We start from the raw sequence: 13673 nt of genomic DNA, 5'->3' as shown, positions 1-13673 counted from the left end.
CGCCTGAAATTGACAAAAGAGAACGGCAAATTGACAAAGAAGAACAGCGTTCCTCTCCCTCTCTCAAATCCCTAATCTTTACCAGCGTGCCTCTCCCTCTCTCAAATCCCTAATCTCCCTAATCTCTACCAGTCTTTCTCTCATTGCATTCGGTCTCAAATCCCTAATCCCTAATCTCTCAGTGCATTCAGTCTTTCTCTCATTTGCTCTCCCTTGCTCTTTCTCTCATTCGCTCTCTCACATTCTCTCGGCTTTCTAACCCTCGCGCCGTTGAACCACACCACAACCACACCCCTGCTGAAGCCTCCCTCACGCCGGTACTCACGCAACTTAAGCACACCACGATCACACCCGTGCTGTATTCGTTGAGTCTCTCGTCCCCCCCTCTCTATTTATCTCTCCCACTGGCTTTGAGCAAGAACTGGAGACCTCTGTTTGTCTCTGTGAGGTATAATTTGTTTTTTTTTTCAGATTTCAATTTAATATCAAAAAACCATTTTGAATATTATCAATATATATATATATATGCTTGTGCTGGAATAATTTTTTCGATTGGCATTTGGAATTTGATGCGATTTTATGTATGGATTATATATTTATCGAGTATTCACAATCCAGATTGATGTTTTGATATGGTGATTCACAAATTTGCAGGCCCTTCCAATTTACTTGGATAAAATGTTCAATCAGTATGTGGCTATAATTCTCTCTGTGACTTTTGTTCTATTTTTTGGAGAGGTATTTTATTTTTGTTCCATTAACTTTCATGCTTGGTTTAACAGTAAAGTGTCAATATTTTTGTTGGCTTATTATGATGGAAACTTGATATTCGTTTTTCTAAATCAGGTTATCCCACAAGCTATATGTACTAGATATGGACTTGCAGTAGGTTCCAACTTTGTTTGGCTTGTTCGGATTTTGATGATAATTTGCTACCCAATTGGAAAGGTACAATCTCCACTGGAAAGTTGATGTTTAAACATTTAAATGTGAACTTGGAATTTGCATTTATCAACCCTCTAATCTATACTATTTTAAACTGGTGTTTTAGTCATTGAATTTAAGTATTTTTTCAGTGGTTAAAAATAAATCATAAATGTAAAGCAAAACTATGGAATCTGGTTGCAAAACGATGGATTCTTAATGATATCAGATTATAAGGGATTTATATCTATTTTTTGACTTGAGATATACACAATGCAGATTTTGGATTGGGTATTAGGACATAATGAAGCTTTATTTAGGCGAGCTCAGTTAAAAGTCCTTGTCTCCATCCACAGCCAAGAGGTAAAGTAAAGCTGTTGAGGATAATTAATATGCTCTTTAACTTAAGGAATAGCTTTACAAGTTGAAAATACGAATTATTGCTATCATCTACCATAGGTATATCTTGGCATTAGTTTTGATTTCCTTATCTTGTCATAATAGGCCGGCAAGGGTGGTGAGCTTACACATGACGAGACAACAATTATTAGTGGGGCACTAGATTTAACTGAGAAGGTAAGGTCTTAACATAAATATCATTATTCCTTACATTCATTTCCTTCTAATTTGCATGTATGCCAGTGATAGTATTATATCCAACTATTATATGAGGTGGACGTAAATCCTGGTGAATATGAAAGTTTATTTTACTTCTTCTACTTCTCTCTCTCTCTGAGTCTTTAGAACTATACCAAAGAGGCTAAAACTTATTTTTTTTAATTGTAATTTCATTTTGAAGTATAGCTATTTGAAACTTTGTGCTCATGCTAAATCTTTCTCTCTCTCGAGCTCGCTTATTCAATATTCTGTTTTAAAGTTGTTTGGATTTTTTTACTTTACTCCCCAGTCATCTTATCTTTTGGTTTAAAGAGCATTCTGAAACTTTTCTTGTCATTATAGTTTCATTTTGATGTATAATGATTTCACTCTTGATGCTCATACTGAAATTGTAACTTGAATATGCTAGTAAGCTTGCAATAATGTGTCATGATTAGAAAATCAGAATCTTACTTTCTTTCTATTATTAATTTTTTTAAATCTTAAAAAACAGACAGCTGAGGAGGCTATGACACCCATTGAATCAACGTTTTCCTTAGATGTCAATTCAAATTTGGACTGGTGAGTTTTGGTCATGAATTCATTGTTCTTTCTTTCTGTCAATTGGATTTTACTGGTTTTCACAATTTTTGTTTACATGCTGTTTTTAGCTGATTTTCAAAGATTCAGTCACTCGACCTTAGAAACTATTTTTTTATAAAAGAAGAAAATATAGAAAGTTTTGTTGTAGTTGTAGTGATAGATTGTGTTAAAAGAAGGATATTTTAGCTGTGATATCAGTCCTAGGCTCCTAGCCTATCATCTTAGGAACACTATCCCAATTAGTTGCTGGCTTGTCAATAGTTCTGTCACCTTTTTACACAAAGTTTCACTGAGGATAGTTTGTACATTTTATTTTTATTTTCGCATACAGTGCTCTGGCATATCATAATGGCGTGACCCATGTTTTACTGAAACATGTCTTATGCTGCAATTGAAATGTTAGGAATGTTTGAATCACATGACAGCTCAATGTGTTTTCTTGTCGTACAGTTATTTTCTGTTTTCTTAGCAGAAGTTTGTTGCAGAAAAAAATTATATTTTTTTTTACTGTATTTCTCATTTTTCTCCTCTTTTTATTCAATAACACAGGGAGGCTACGGGAAAAGTTCTTGCTCGGGGGCATGGTCGAGTTCTTGTCTATTCTGGGAATCCGAAGAACGTTATTGGACTGCTTCTGGTGGGTGCTAGAGTAGTAGAATGTGAATGTTTAGAAGATGTTTGTATACTAGATGCATTTTAAATTTGACTTATCAAAGGAACTAACAGCGGGCAACATACTTTGTACTCTGCTCTTTAACTTGTTCAATTCTGCTTATTGTTAGGTGAAAAGTCTTCTTACTGTACGACCTGAAACAGAGACTCCAGTCAGTGCCGTTTCCATCTAGAGAATACCACGGTTTGCTTAACTCTTCAATTACTAATTTTTTATTTTTCAGAAAATACATTCAGTCAGAGTATCCAGTGTTGATTTGTATGTTGTATACTCAGAGTTCCTGCCGATATGCCACTATACGATATATTAAACGAGTTTCAGAAGGGCAGCAGTCATATGGCAGCTGTGGTGAAGACTAAAGGGAAAAGCAAGCTTCCTACAATTGATGGGGAGAAGACTTTTCTGTGACTGCCTAGTAATAATTTTACAGAACATGTCTATTTCTATATGCATATTTATATTATTTAGGCTTCTTTGTTTGATGCTTTTGATAATTAATATGGTTTTTTTAAGAGTTACTATAAGCACTTATCAATGTTTTGGTAAAAGATGAAAGTATCTTTAGAATGGGTCCATTATTAAGAGTTGATCATTTATGCGCTAATTTCATCTAATATAAATATTCAACTGATTGCTTTTTGACATAGTGGTAATATAATATTTTGTATTGATTGCTTCAATGCCTTTAGCCAGGTCTTAATGAGAAATTAAAATGCATAAAGCAACATTCAATGTTGGAAGTTTCTTTGATTAATATTCAGGTTCAAGGTATTTGAGCTTTCTTACATGGGTTTCTTTATTTATGTATATATTAATCAACTAATGCCTTAAGGTCTTTCTAAGAAGTTGGAAAGAGCAACAATAGAAATAGAAAACTAATTCAGAATACAGAGCATAAAAAACAACCAGATATACATAAAACAGACGGGAAAAAATGGCAACAGGTCTTCACACGTGATTATATTTTATCTAATTTACTTTGGAGTTTTATCTTCATATATAGCTATTTGATGATTTGTTTATTAATTCTTCTATTAACTTTCATTCAATTTTTGGTCTCTTATTTATAGGTTAGGAAATCAATCAAAGAGACTGCCTTAATTCTCTCTAATGATGATGTTGATGGTGGCAGGGCTTGGCAAGGCGAGGTGTAGGCTCGATGGTATATATCTCTTCTAACCAGTGATCAAGCTTGGCATTTTTTTAAGGTGCAACCTGTTGGCATAATCCTTTTTGTTGCTATCATGACTACACAAGGCATGATTCTATAGCTTGATTTCTTATAAGTTTTCACCATGTCATTTTAGCTTGCGATGAGTATTTCCATCTGTTTTATGTTAATTCTGTTTGTTTGTAGGGTCTACTTTTGTTTACAAAAAGTAACTTTTTTTCTTTGGTTGTCTTTCCAAATATAAATTCCCATTAGGACATTGCATATTATATCAAGGCAAATGCATAGAACTTTTAAAGAGCAGTTACTATGAATTAAGTGTGGTGCGATTATTATTTGGTTGTTATGCTAGTCACTTGTCCCTCCTTAGTGACTCTCATTGTCTATTTTTCCATTTCTGTCCTATTTTTTCTTAAGTTTTCTTAGTTCTTTCTGCTCTGATGTTGTTCTATTTTGATGTATTTATTTCATGTATAGGTATTATATATATACAAGGATATATGTACATCTGTTTGTGTCTCCAGATTTAGTTCTTTCCCTCTCACCCACGATCTCATTCTCTCTCTTTCTTTCTCTGTTGTTGCAGATGTTAGCATGGAGGTGGGACTGTAGGGATGGTGTTGTAACAGCGGGGACTTCAATGCGACTAGGGTACCGTTTCCGTGAAGAAAATGGTTTATTTTGATTACATCCCCACTTATCTAAAAGGGTAATGACGATTTTTTATTCTTAGGCATCATCTTTGATTATTTTTTATAATAATTATTATATATTAAAATAACTCATGAGTTTGAAGAAAAATAATACAGTTTTGGTTTTTTCTTCTGTTTATCTGGATTTATGGCTTGATAGAGATGATAATGGGTTTAAGTCTCAAATACAGTAGTTTTAAGGAAAAACTGAAGTTTAGGTTTATATTTTTGCATTGAATAGTATTTTTATTTTTTTCTATGAAGTTTCAGGAAAGATAAATACAACATTTAAATTTGTGATTAACTTATTTAGTTCTAGTTGGCCAAATTCTTAGACAATTTGCAGTTAATGTAATAGGGTGTTCATGTAAGATGTTAATGATGTTGGGTATTATGGTCTTGCAGCTAAGCTTCTATGGAGGGGTGCTGAGTGTTGGAATGAGTGTATAAAGCTTTTGGGCGTTGCTAAAGCAGCAGAAGCATCAATGGATTCTAACCAGTTAAGCTCTGGAATTTCAGATTTTGATACTCACTTTCAAGGCCTCATAGTTCAGAAAAGGTCTCTTTCTCTCTCTCTCTCTCTATATATTTATATAACTGCAGTTGTCTCAACTTATTTCTATATTCTATTCCATATTTGTCATTTGTGAAATGTTCTGTTTTAACTAGTGTGAAGTATATGGTTGTTGTTGATGAATGGAATGCACTAGTACATAATGGAAAACTAGGCGAATAATGCATTTACAATAATGGAAAACATTAATCTAATATATTTTAAATTCTTTTGAAGTTTTATAAGGTGTTTATATCATTGAGCTGAATAATGAACAAATTATAGACAGATTATGTGTGCATAAATATATTCTATGCAGTGATTATCATTGCTGTTGAGCTTTGATCTTGATGGTTTTTAAATTTGAATGCTCTGTAGGGCTACTATTTTTCCATTATCATTATATTTAGTTTCTCGACCCCAAGTTTTTATCTTTCTGTTTTCATTCTGTGTTTGAAATATATCTGGTCTAGTGTGTTAATTAGGTGGGATTCGGGTGGGGAAAGGGTGCGTGTATGTACGTGTTTGCCCTTTTATCTAAAAATCTAGTTTAGCCCTAGTTTTCACAAAGATCAGCTAGGTTTTGGCAATAGTTCATTTTTGACACTCCACTGTATTCCCCTCTGTTTTTTTCAGTTTATTCATGTTCTCTGTACTCTTTTAAGAATTTTTCTGTTATCTGATGCGTGAAAGGGGCTATTGGTGGTAGGTGACATTACTAAAGCTGCAGAAGCTGCACTAAAGTTGGAGCGTGAAAGATTAAAAAAGTTGGAAGACTTGGATGAAGGAAACAAGGCCTTAGGATTGAATGTAAATAAGGTTTGCTCTCTATATTGTAATTCATATTTATTTTAAAATTGTTAATCTCTATTTGGTAACTAGAAACTAGTATTTTTGTTTGGGATTTTCTTGCAGCATTCTTATAGAGTTTAATTGTTTAAGTATATTAAGCTTTAGTTTATCTTGATAGGAGGTTTCTGCTTAGCCTTTTATTAGCCTATAAATGTAATGTCTGCTTTTATTAGCCTTTTCATTCTTCCTTTTTATACACATTACTGCATTGAAGTCATAGGTTGTCTATGATTTTTTATGCTTACGTTTGACACTTCTATCAGATAATAGTACATATTCTTTGATTGCTTGATTGATGCTTTTGAAAGTATAATACATATATATTTAATAAGAGCTAATAATTTCATTAATGCAACATGGATGACTATAGCTACCACTTTAATAAGTTCTAATCTTCTAGTTTTATCAGATACTATATTGTGCAGTGACATAATATATCAAGTGACCGATTACACACATGCATAGGCACACACTGACACCTATACTTGGATTGACTGATAAAATCTTATAATTTCATTACTTCCAACATAGAAACCTAGAATTACAACTTTCATACATTTTTAATTAATACAAGGCAATTTGGTTCTGTTTTTTTTTTATAAAAGCCATAGAATTACCACTTTAAGTAATTGCTGGTGTGGTTCCATTATTACACTCGAATATTACAGGTGTGTAGATGTGACTGGAGCTTACAGTGCTCTAAAGATGGAGCTTAACATAAGCTTGACAGCAATAGGCCTTTTGTGGACTACAACTGGCTTTATTGCAAAGAGGATTACACATGGACCTGTGGAAGAAAGGGAAACAAGTATATGACAAGTGCACAACAAATGGACTCACAACAAAGACAAGTGCACAAAGGATAATGAATTGAAGGATGGAGCAAGTTTCATGCATTGTTTACTTTTGTGTATCTTGTAATTTTTTGTTTTTCATTTTTGAAGTAAAAAATGTTCAAGATTATAAAACTTTATTATGTTATGCTTTCAAACTTAAGTTAGAACTAAGATCTCATGAAATAGACACATTCAGAGTTTGAATTAGTTATTGTTTAATGTATTGCTTATGGTTTATCAATCTATTGAGAATTATATTTTATGATTAATTTTGATTTTTTTTTTATCAAAATACAATAATGAAAATCTTTTAATTAAAAAAAAAACTTATAAGTACCATTATCACAATAAAAAGCCTTAATATGTTATGATTTAGAAACATATTATAAGCGTAAAAAATCATTATGGTTTATATAATATAACAAACTAAAAATGTTATCAAAATAATCAAATGTAACAGTTGAAAAGTGTTATGAAAAAAGTACAAGATTAAACTTCAAATTTATAACCAAAAACTCTATCTAAATGTTATTATTTCAATATTATAGCACCTAAAAATGTGTTATTGAATAGTTTAAGATAACACCGAACATAACATTCAAAAACTGTTATAGAAAAGACTGGACTTTTAATAACAGGGGCTATGTTAGCATTTTCAAAAATGCTATCAATAGTCCCAGTTAGCAGTTTTTAAGTGTTATGAATATTGTTTTTTCTTGTAGTGCCAGTTTGGTCCCAATACACTATCTTTAGGATCTTTGTTTGCCAAAAATATCCTCCAGAGCACTAAATCACCCAGTTCGAGTCTTCGTCCTTTTAATTGTGAGTTAAAATAGCGAGTAACCCTTTGTTGGTAATGGGCGAGCTATAGTTGAGAATCGTTCCACTGCTTTTCAACAAAAGCTAGGGATGCATTAAGCAGGTCGTGATTCTGATCTTGTTTGTAGGTTCTTTGCCTATGAGACGTCACTAGAGCCTCCAATGGGAGTATATCCTTGCTTCCAAAGGTCAGAGAGAAGGGTGTGTGCCCAATTGATGTGCGATGTGAGGTCCTGCAGGCCCAGAGCACTTGTGGGAGCTGGTCAGGCCATAGCCCTTTAGAATCTTCTAGTCTCTTCTTTAAGCTCGCCTTCAAGGTTTTGTTTACTGCCTCGACCTACCCATTAGCTTGAGGGTATGCTACTGAGGAGAAGCTCTTCATTATGCCACATTTCTTGCAAAAGGTTGTGAATAGGTCACTATCAAACTGAGTTCCACTGTTAGACACAATATTGTTTGGGAGTCCAAAGTGACATATGATGTTCTTCACGGCAAAATCTAAGACTCTCTTTGAGGTTACAGTTGCTAGGGGCTCGACCTCAACCCAATTAGTAAAGTAGTCGATGGCAACAACCACATAGCAAACTCCTCCCTTTCCAGTTTGCAATGAGCCGATAAAGTCGATCCCCCATACAACAAACGACCAAGGTGATGTAATCATTGTCAGCGCCATGGGCACTGCTTGAGAAATAGTGGCAAAATGCTGGCACTTATCGCACTTTAGGACCACAAGGCCGAGTCTTTTTTTAGCATAGGAGAAAAGTAGCCTTGCCTTAATACTTTAAGAGCCAAGTTTTTCCCCCAGCATAGTCACCACAAAACCCTTCATGCACTTCTCGAAGGATGGTTTGGGCTTCCTCAGGCAAAACACATTGCAGGATGAGCAATGAATGGCCTCGCCTGTAGAGAATTCCTTCAACCATAACATACCGCAGGACCTGATGCAATAATTTTCTTGCATTCTTTCAATCTTCTGGTAGTTTACTGGTCGTGAGGTACGCGAAAATAGGAGTCATCCAGGTTGGTTATGTGTAAATTACTCTGATTTCCATTGACTTCTTCTTGATACTTGGTTATTCCAAGAACTTTACGGGAACCACATTTAATATGTCCGCTTCCTTGGTGGAGGTGAGTCGAGCTAGAGTGTCAACTTTAGTATTTTGTTCGTGGGGGACCTGCTCGACGGAATACAACTCGAATTCAGATAGTTCACCTTTAAACATAGCTAGATAAGCTGCCATTTTGATTCCTAGAGCTTGGTGCTCCAATAATACTTGATTAACCACGAGTTGAGAATCGATAAAGTATTGAATTTCTCTTGCCGTCATCTCTTTTGCTATTTGAACTCCAGCCATTAATGCCTCGTACTCCACTTCTTTGTTGGAGGCATCGAAGCCAAATTTGCGGGTTGCATGGAAGCTATGTCTTTCAGGAAAAATTAAAATTATTCCAGCTCCAGGCACATTATAGTTTGATGATCCGTCATTGAAGAGTTCCATAATATTTGTACAGGTTCCCTCATTGGTTCATCCTGGAATTCCGTACATTCAGCCACAAAGTCAGCGAGAGCTTGGCCTTTGATTGTTCTTCGTGGTTCATATAGTATCTTGAACTGACTGTGTTCGATTTCCCACTTCAGCAGACGTCTCGATGCCTCATGCTTTTGTAAAATTTCTCCTAAGCATGTTTTAGAATGGGAGACATCTGTCTGTTGACTTTGATACGAACTAGTTTAAGGCAGCGACCTTTCCAGTTAAGCTCTGTATATTTATTTGCGTCCAGATTGGATATTTCGCTTCCCTGATGAATCGGCATTTTAATAAGCGATATACCTCTTCCTCCAGGGCTTCTCCTCCTTCTTTTCCCAATTGCTTACATTTCTACGCTTTCACGGGTATTTATTTGTCCAAATTTAATGTGTACATCATCACGCTCGGACTGATCCCTACCATGTCCTCATGCGACCAGACAAAGACATCAAGATTTCTTTTCAGAAACTCAACCAACTCCTTTATTTCAGATCTGAGATTTTCCCAACCTTTACCACCTTCGATGGTACTTCTAGGTCAAGAATAATTTCCTCTAGCTCCTCTAAATCTTGGTGCTCAAATCTCTCTTCACCTAACCTCAGATCAATTTAGGGGACCTCATTTTTCACTTGTTGAGGTTCTTCCTCCTCTTTGGCAACTACCATTGCCCGAGGTTCCTCAGTCTCTTCAGTTATTACCACGGCCTGCTGTTTGGGTTGTGATTTTCCCCTCATGGCAATGCTATAGCATTCCTTGGCCCAATGTAACTACGAGCTCGATTGTTCCTATAGCTGTCATTTCCTCTCCTAAAAATCCATAGAGGGTCATTGAGGTCACTTTAAAATTGGCTACAGATAGCCCCATTTTTCGAGGGTGGACCTGAATAACACATTTATGGAGCTCCCATTGTCGATCAATATCCTTCGTACTCTTCTATTGGTGAGTTGAATGGTTATCACCAGAGGGTCATTATGTAGGAATTGGACATGGCTAGTATCCTCTTCTGTAAAAATGATTGGTTGTTTCTCCAACCGTTGTTTCTTTGATAAGCTTTGTTCCGGTACAAATTCAATGCCATTGTGCATCTTCAGCTTCTGGATATGCCTTTTTTGTGCTCCATTGCTTGTTCCAGCCAAAATGGGCCCTCCAACAATAGTGGCTATTTCCCATCCTTCAAAAGGAGGAAGGATGACCTGATTCCCTGAAGCTAGTTGAGTGTTGGCTTGGCTTGCCTGAGCTAGTTGTGAATTCTGGCCTGCCAGTTGACTAGGAGCTACCCCGTTTCGAGCGTATTGTGCTAACAGCCCAGCTTGAATGAGAGTCTTGATCTCATCTTTTAGTTGATGACAATCATCAGTGTTGTGGCCATTTCATTATGATATCGACATAATTTAGTTGGTTCTTTCTTTGCCCTTTGATGCGTCATGGACTCGGGCTTTTTCTATGCAAGGCGAGTATAGTTAGCTAAATAAATACGTTCTCGTGTATCCGTTAAATCTGTATAGGTGGTGTAGACGGAGGTATATTTATCCCCATGCTTATTTTTCTTAGAACCATTCTGATTTCCATCACCATTCCCTTTCCGTTTATTACCATCCAACTGGTAATTCTGGGCAGTGGGCTGAGCCATAGCTACAACATCTGTTCCACTCCAACGGGCTGAACTGGGGTCTGGCTAGTTCCTATGATAGCAAACTCAGCCACTTCTAAATTTATCCATTATTGAGCTCGAGCCAAGAACTTATCTACAATGTTCACCCCTTTTCTTTGGGGTTCTTTCCAAAAAATTTCGTCCATGGCAGTTCCCGTTCTCATAGCCATGAGCTTACAGCTATCATCAGCATCTCTAGCTTGAGTGGATGCATTTGTGAATCGGTTGAGATATGCCTTTAGGGATTCACTAGGCTGCTGCTTGATGTTAGCCAATGAATCAGCCTATACTCGAGTCTCTTTTGCAGCCAAAACTGTCTTTTGAACTTGGAAGATAGTTTTTTCCAGCAAATGATTGAATGTCTTTGTATTTATTGAACAACAGTTTGGTTGGTCTAGTCAGCGTTGCAGGGAACATAATACACCTTAGGTCAAAATTTACATTGTGGGCCATCATCAGCGTGTTGAAGTTCCCTAGGTGATTGGATGGATTAGAGGTCCCATCATATGTGGGCATGGTCGGCATCCTGAAGCCAGCAGGATGGGAGCCGTCACAATATGGCAAGCGAAAGGCTCGAGCTCCTCATCAAATCACAGTCATCGATGTCTTTTCCAGACATGATCATTTTCATCTGCTCCTCCATTAATGTCATTCCCATCTTGTTGCACGCGTTAGATGGGATATTATCCCTCCAAGCTTGAGCTCGATTAGGGTAGACATTCCCGTTGTCACATACAATAGAAGAATCTCCCCTGGCCTAAGTATAACTCAGATCATTATGGCGAGCTAGGTATCCTCTTTGTGAGTTCAGATGATCACGCAAGTCAGAATGTGGGTCGGAGCGAAGACTTTGTGTGGAGCTTAAATGATTTCTCAGGTCGTTCTTGTGCCTGCCTCCACGCTGGCTCTTTGTCCAACAGCTCCAATTTGCGTAGCTTACAACTCGTGGCTGGGATAGAGGACCTAGAATATTAGCGTGAGATCATGGGTAAGGTGGGAGGATTTCTCCTGCTATTCCCTCGGGTTGTTGCATTCCCCTGTGAGCAAGGTAGGGTGATGGAGGGTGCCTTATCAGTGAAGTTATCCTCGTCCCATTAGGTCGTACTAGATTAGCTTGCCCTTGGTCTACTGTAATTTCCTATGTTGGAGGCAATGCAAATTTGTTTCTCTGTGTCGGAGCTGCTGGCCAGGCTGATTCCTGGGGGTGTGAGTTGAATTATTATTCTTGTGAGGGTTGGTAGGTTGAGCACTCCGTGGAATCCGTTCAGAAGGTACGAAACTCGGAGTTGCAGTTCTGACAGAGCGACTAGTATTGGGTAGATTATTTCATAGGGATCTTTGTGACCCACTTTGTCTCCATCCGACATTAGCATCAGTTGTACGAGGGGGTAATCGAGACAAAATCTCCTCAACTTCTTGTTATCCTAGGCAATATGGTTCCTTAACTGGGTGTTTTCCATCTCGATGGTCGTCTGGTACCCAGGATGGGGATTTGGTGAGCGTGTGGTTGAGCTCCCAGCATCATCTGGATCCACATGCTGTTTTCCAAGGCGACGTTGTGCGGATGTACCCTCTCACGTGAGGATGGCCGCATGATGATCCTCTTGATCATCAATTTGCTTTGTTTCGTTGTCGCGCATGGAACGGGAGACTACCATAGTGTTTGTTGGATGACACTGATGTGGGGAATTAAGCCTAATATGCTATCGATGAAAACACCAATTTGTTGACGTAGTTTTTCGGCAATAGGGGATTTAGGAATCCGACAATATAGATATTATGTAACGACATAAAATCACTAATAAGGCTTAAGGGCCTTGATTAGCGTACCGGGAGGGCATAATTGGTATATGTGTGATTTAATGGTTAAATGCGTGAATATATGATTATATGGATATGTGATATGCATGTTTATGAGTATTAGATATGCATGTGGGCCTCTTTAGCTTATAAGGGCATATTTGTAGTTTTGGCTCGTTGACGGCATAAATGTGATTATATGTGATAAATTGTTGAGACCACATTATTATGTGGATATATCTACAGCATATGGCTCGAGACGGTCCTAGTGAGCATATTGGCAAAATAGTCACAACGGGGTTTAATACCTGACTCAAGGGGAGCCTAGGGGTATTTTTGGGAATTTAGAGAATATATCGGGAATTACTAGAAAGTGAATAAGTGAGTGGTAATCAATTGGAATGACAGGATTAATGGGTAAATATTAGGAACATTTGAGGAATTAGCGGGAACTAGAGGAAAATGACTATTTTACCCTTAGAATAATTAAAGGATTAAGTATGATAGGAGGGGCATAATGGTCATTTGTTAGGCAGGGGATAAGCTTAGTAATCCTTAGGATATACTCAGAAACTTAGGGAAAAATAGAGGAAAACAGAAGCTGAAGGAAAGCTATTGAACATTCTCTCACTCTCTTCATCTCACAGTTTCACTTTCCTTCACTCTTGAAGATGTTGAAGCTTTGATACTTGGAGAATTGAAGGAGCATAGGCTAGGGAATTGAGTTGGAAACTGAAGGGAAAACACAGGAAGGAAAGGGGCAGAAGCTTGGGCTTGAAGCTGGGTTTAGTTGGAATTTAAGCTCAAGGCTTGGAGGTTGTAGCTTGGGAAGATTCAACCATAATTGAGGTAAGTTTTCATCATTGATCAATGGCCACGCCGCGTGTGGCCTTCTTGCCCTGGGATGCTGTAATGACCCAACTACTCTAGACTTTTGGACCATTAACGAAAACTATACATAGACCCTAATATT

The 13673-nt window shown here is 37.1% G+C and overlaps 1 long non-coding RNA gene across 1 annotated transcript; it reads left to right on the top strand.

Annotated features, from left to right (window-relative positions):
* The first annotated feature begins 434 nt into the window (after positions 1 to 434).
* LOC133811839 (uncharacterized) lies at positions 435 to 4578 on the top strand. Its single transcript, XR_009883418.1, has 3 exons — positions 435 to 448; positions 3868 to 3959; positions 4562 to 4578. It is a non-coding gene; the product is annotated as an uncharacterized LOC133811839 (long non-coding RNA).
* Positions 4579 to 13673: the final 9095 nt, after the last annotated feature.

The sequence above is a fragment of the Humulus lupulus genome, chromosome 1 (genome assembly GCF_963169125.1).
Source record: "Humulus lupulus chromosome 1, drHumLupu1.1, whole genome shotgun sequence".
NCBI lineage: Eukaryota > Viridiplantae > Streptophyta > Magnoliopsida > Rosales > Cannabaceae > Humulus > Humulus lupulus.
This window is presented reverse-complemented; position numbering and strand designations above follow the sequence as displayed.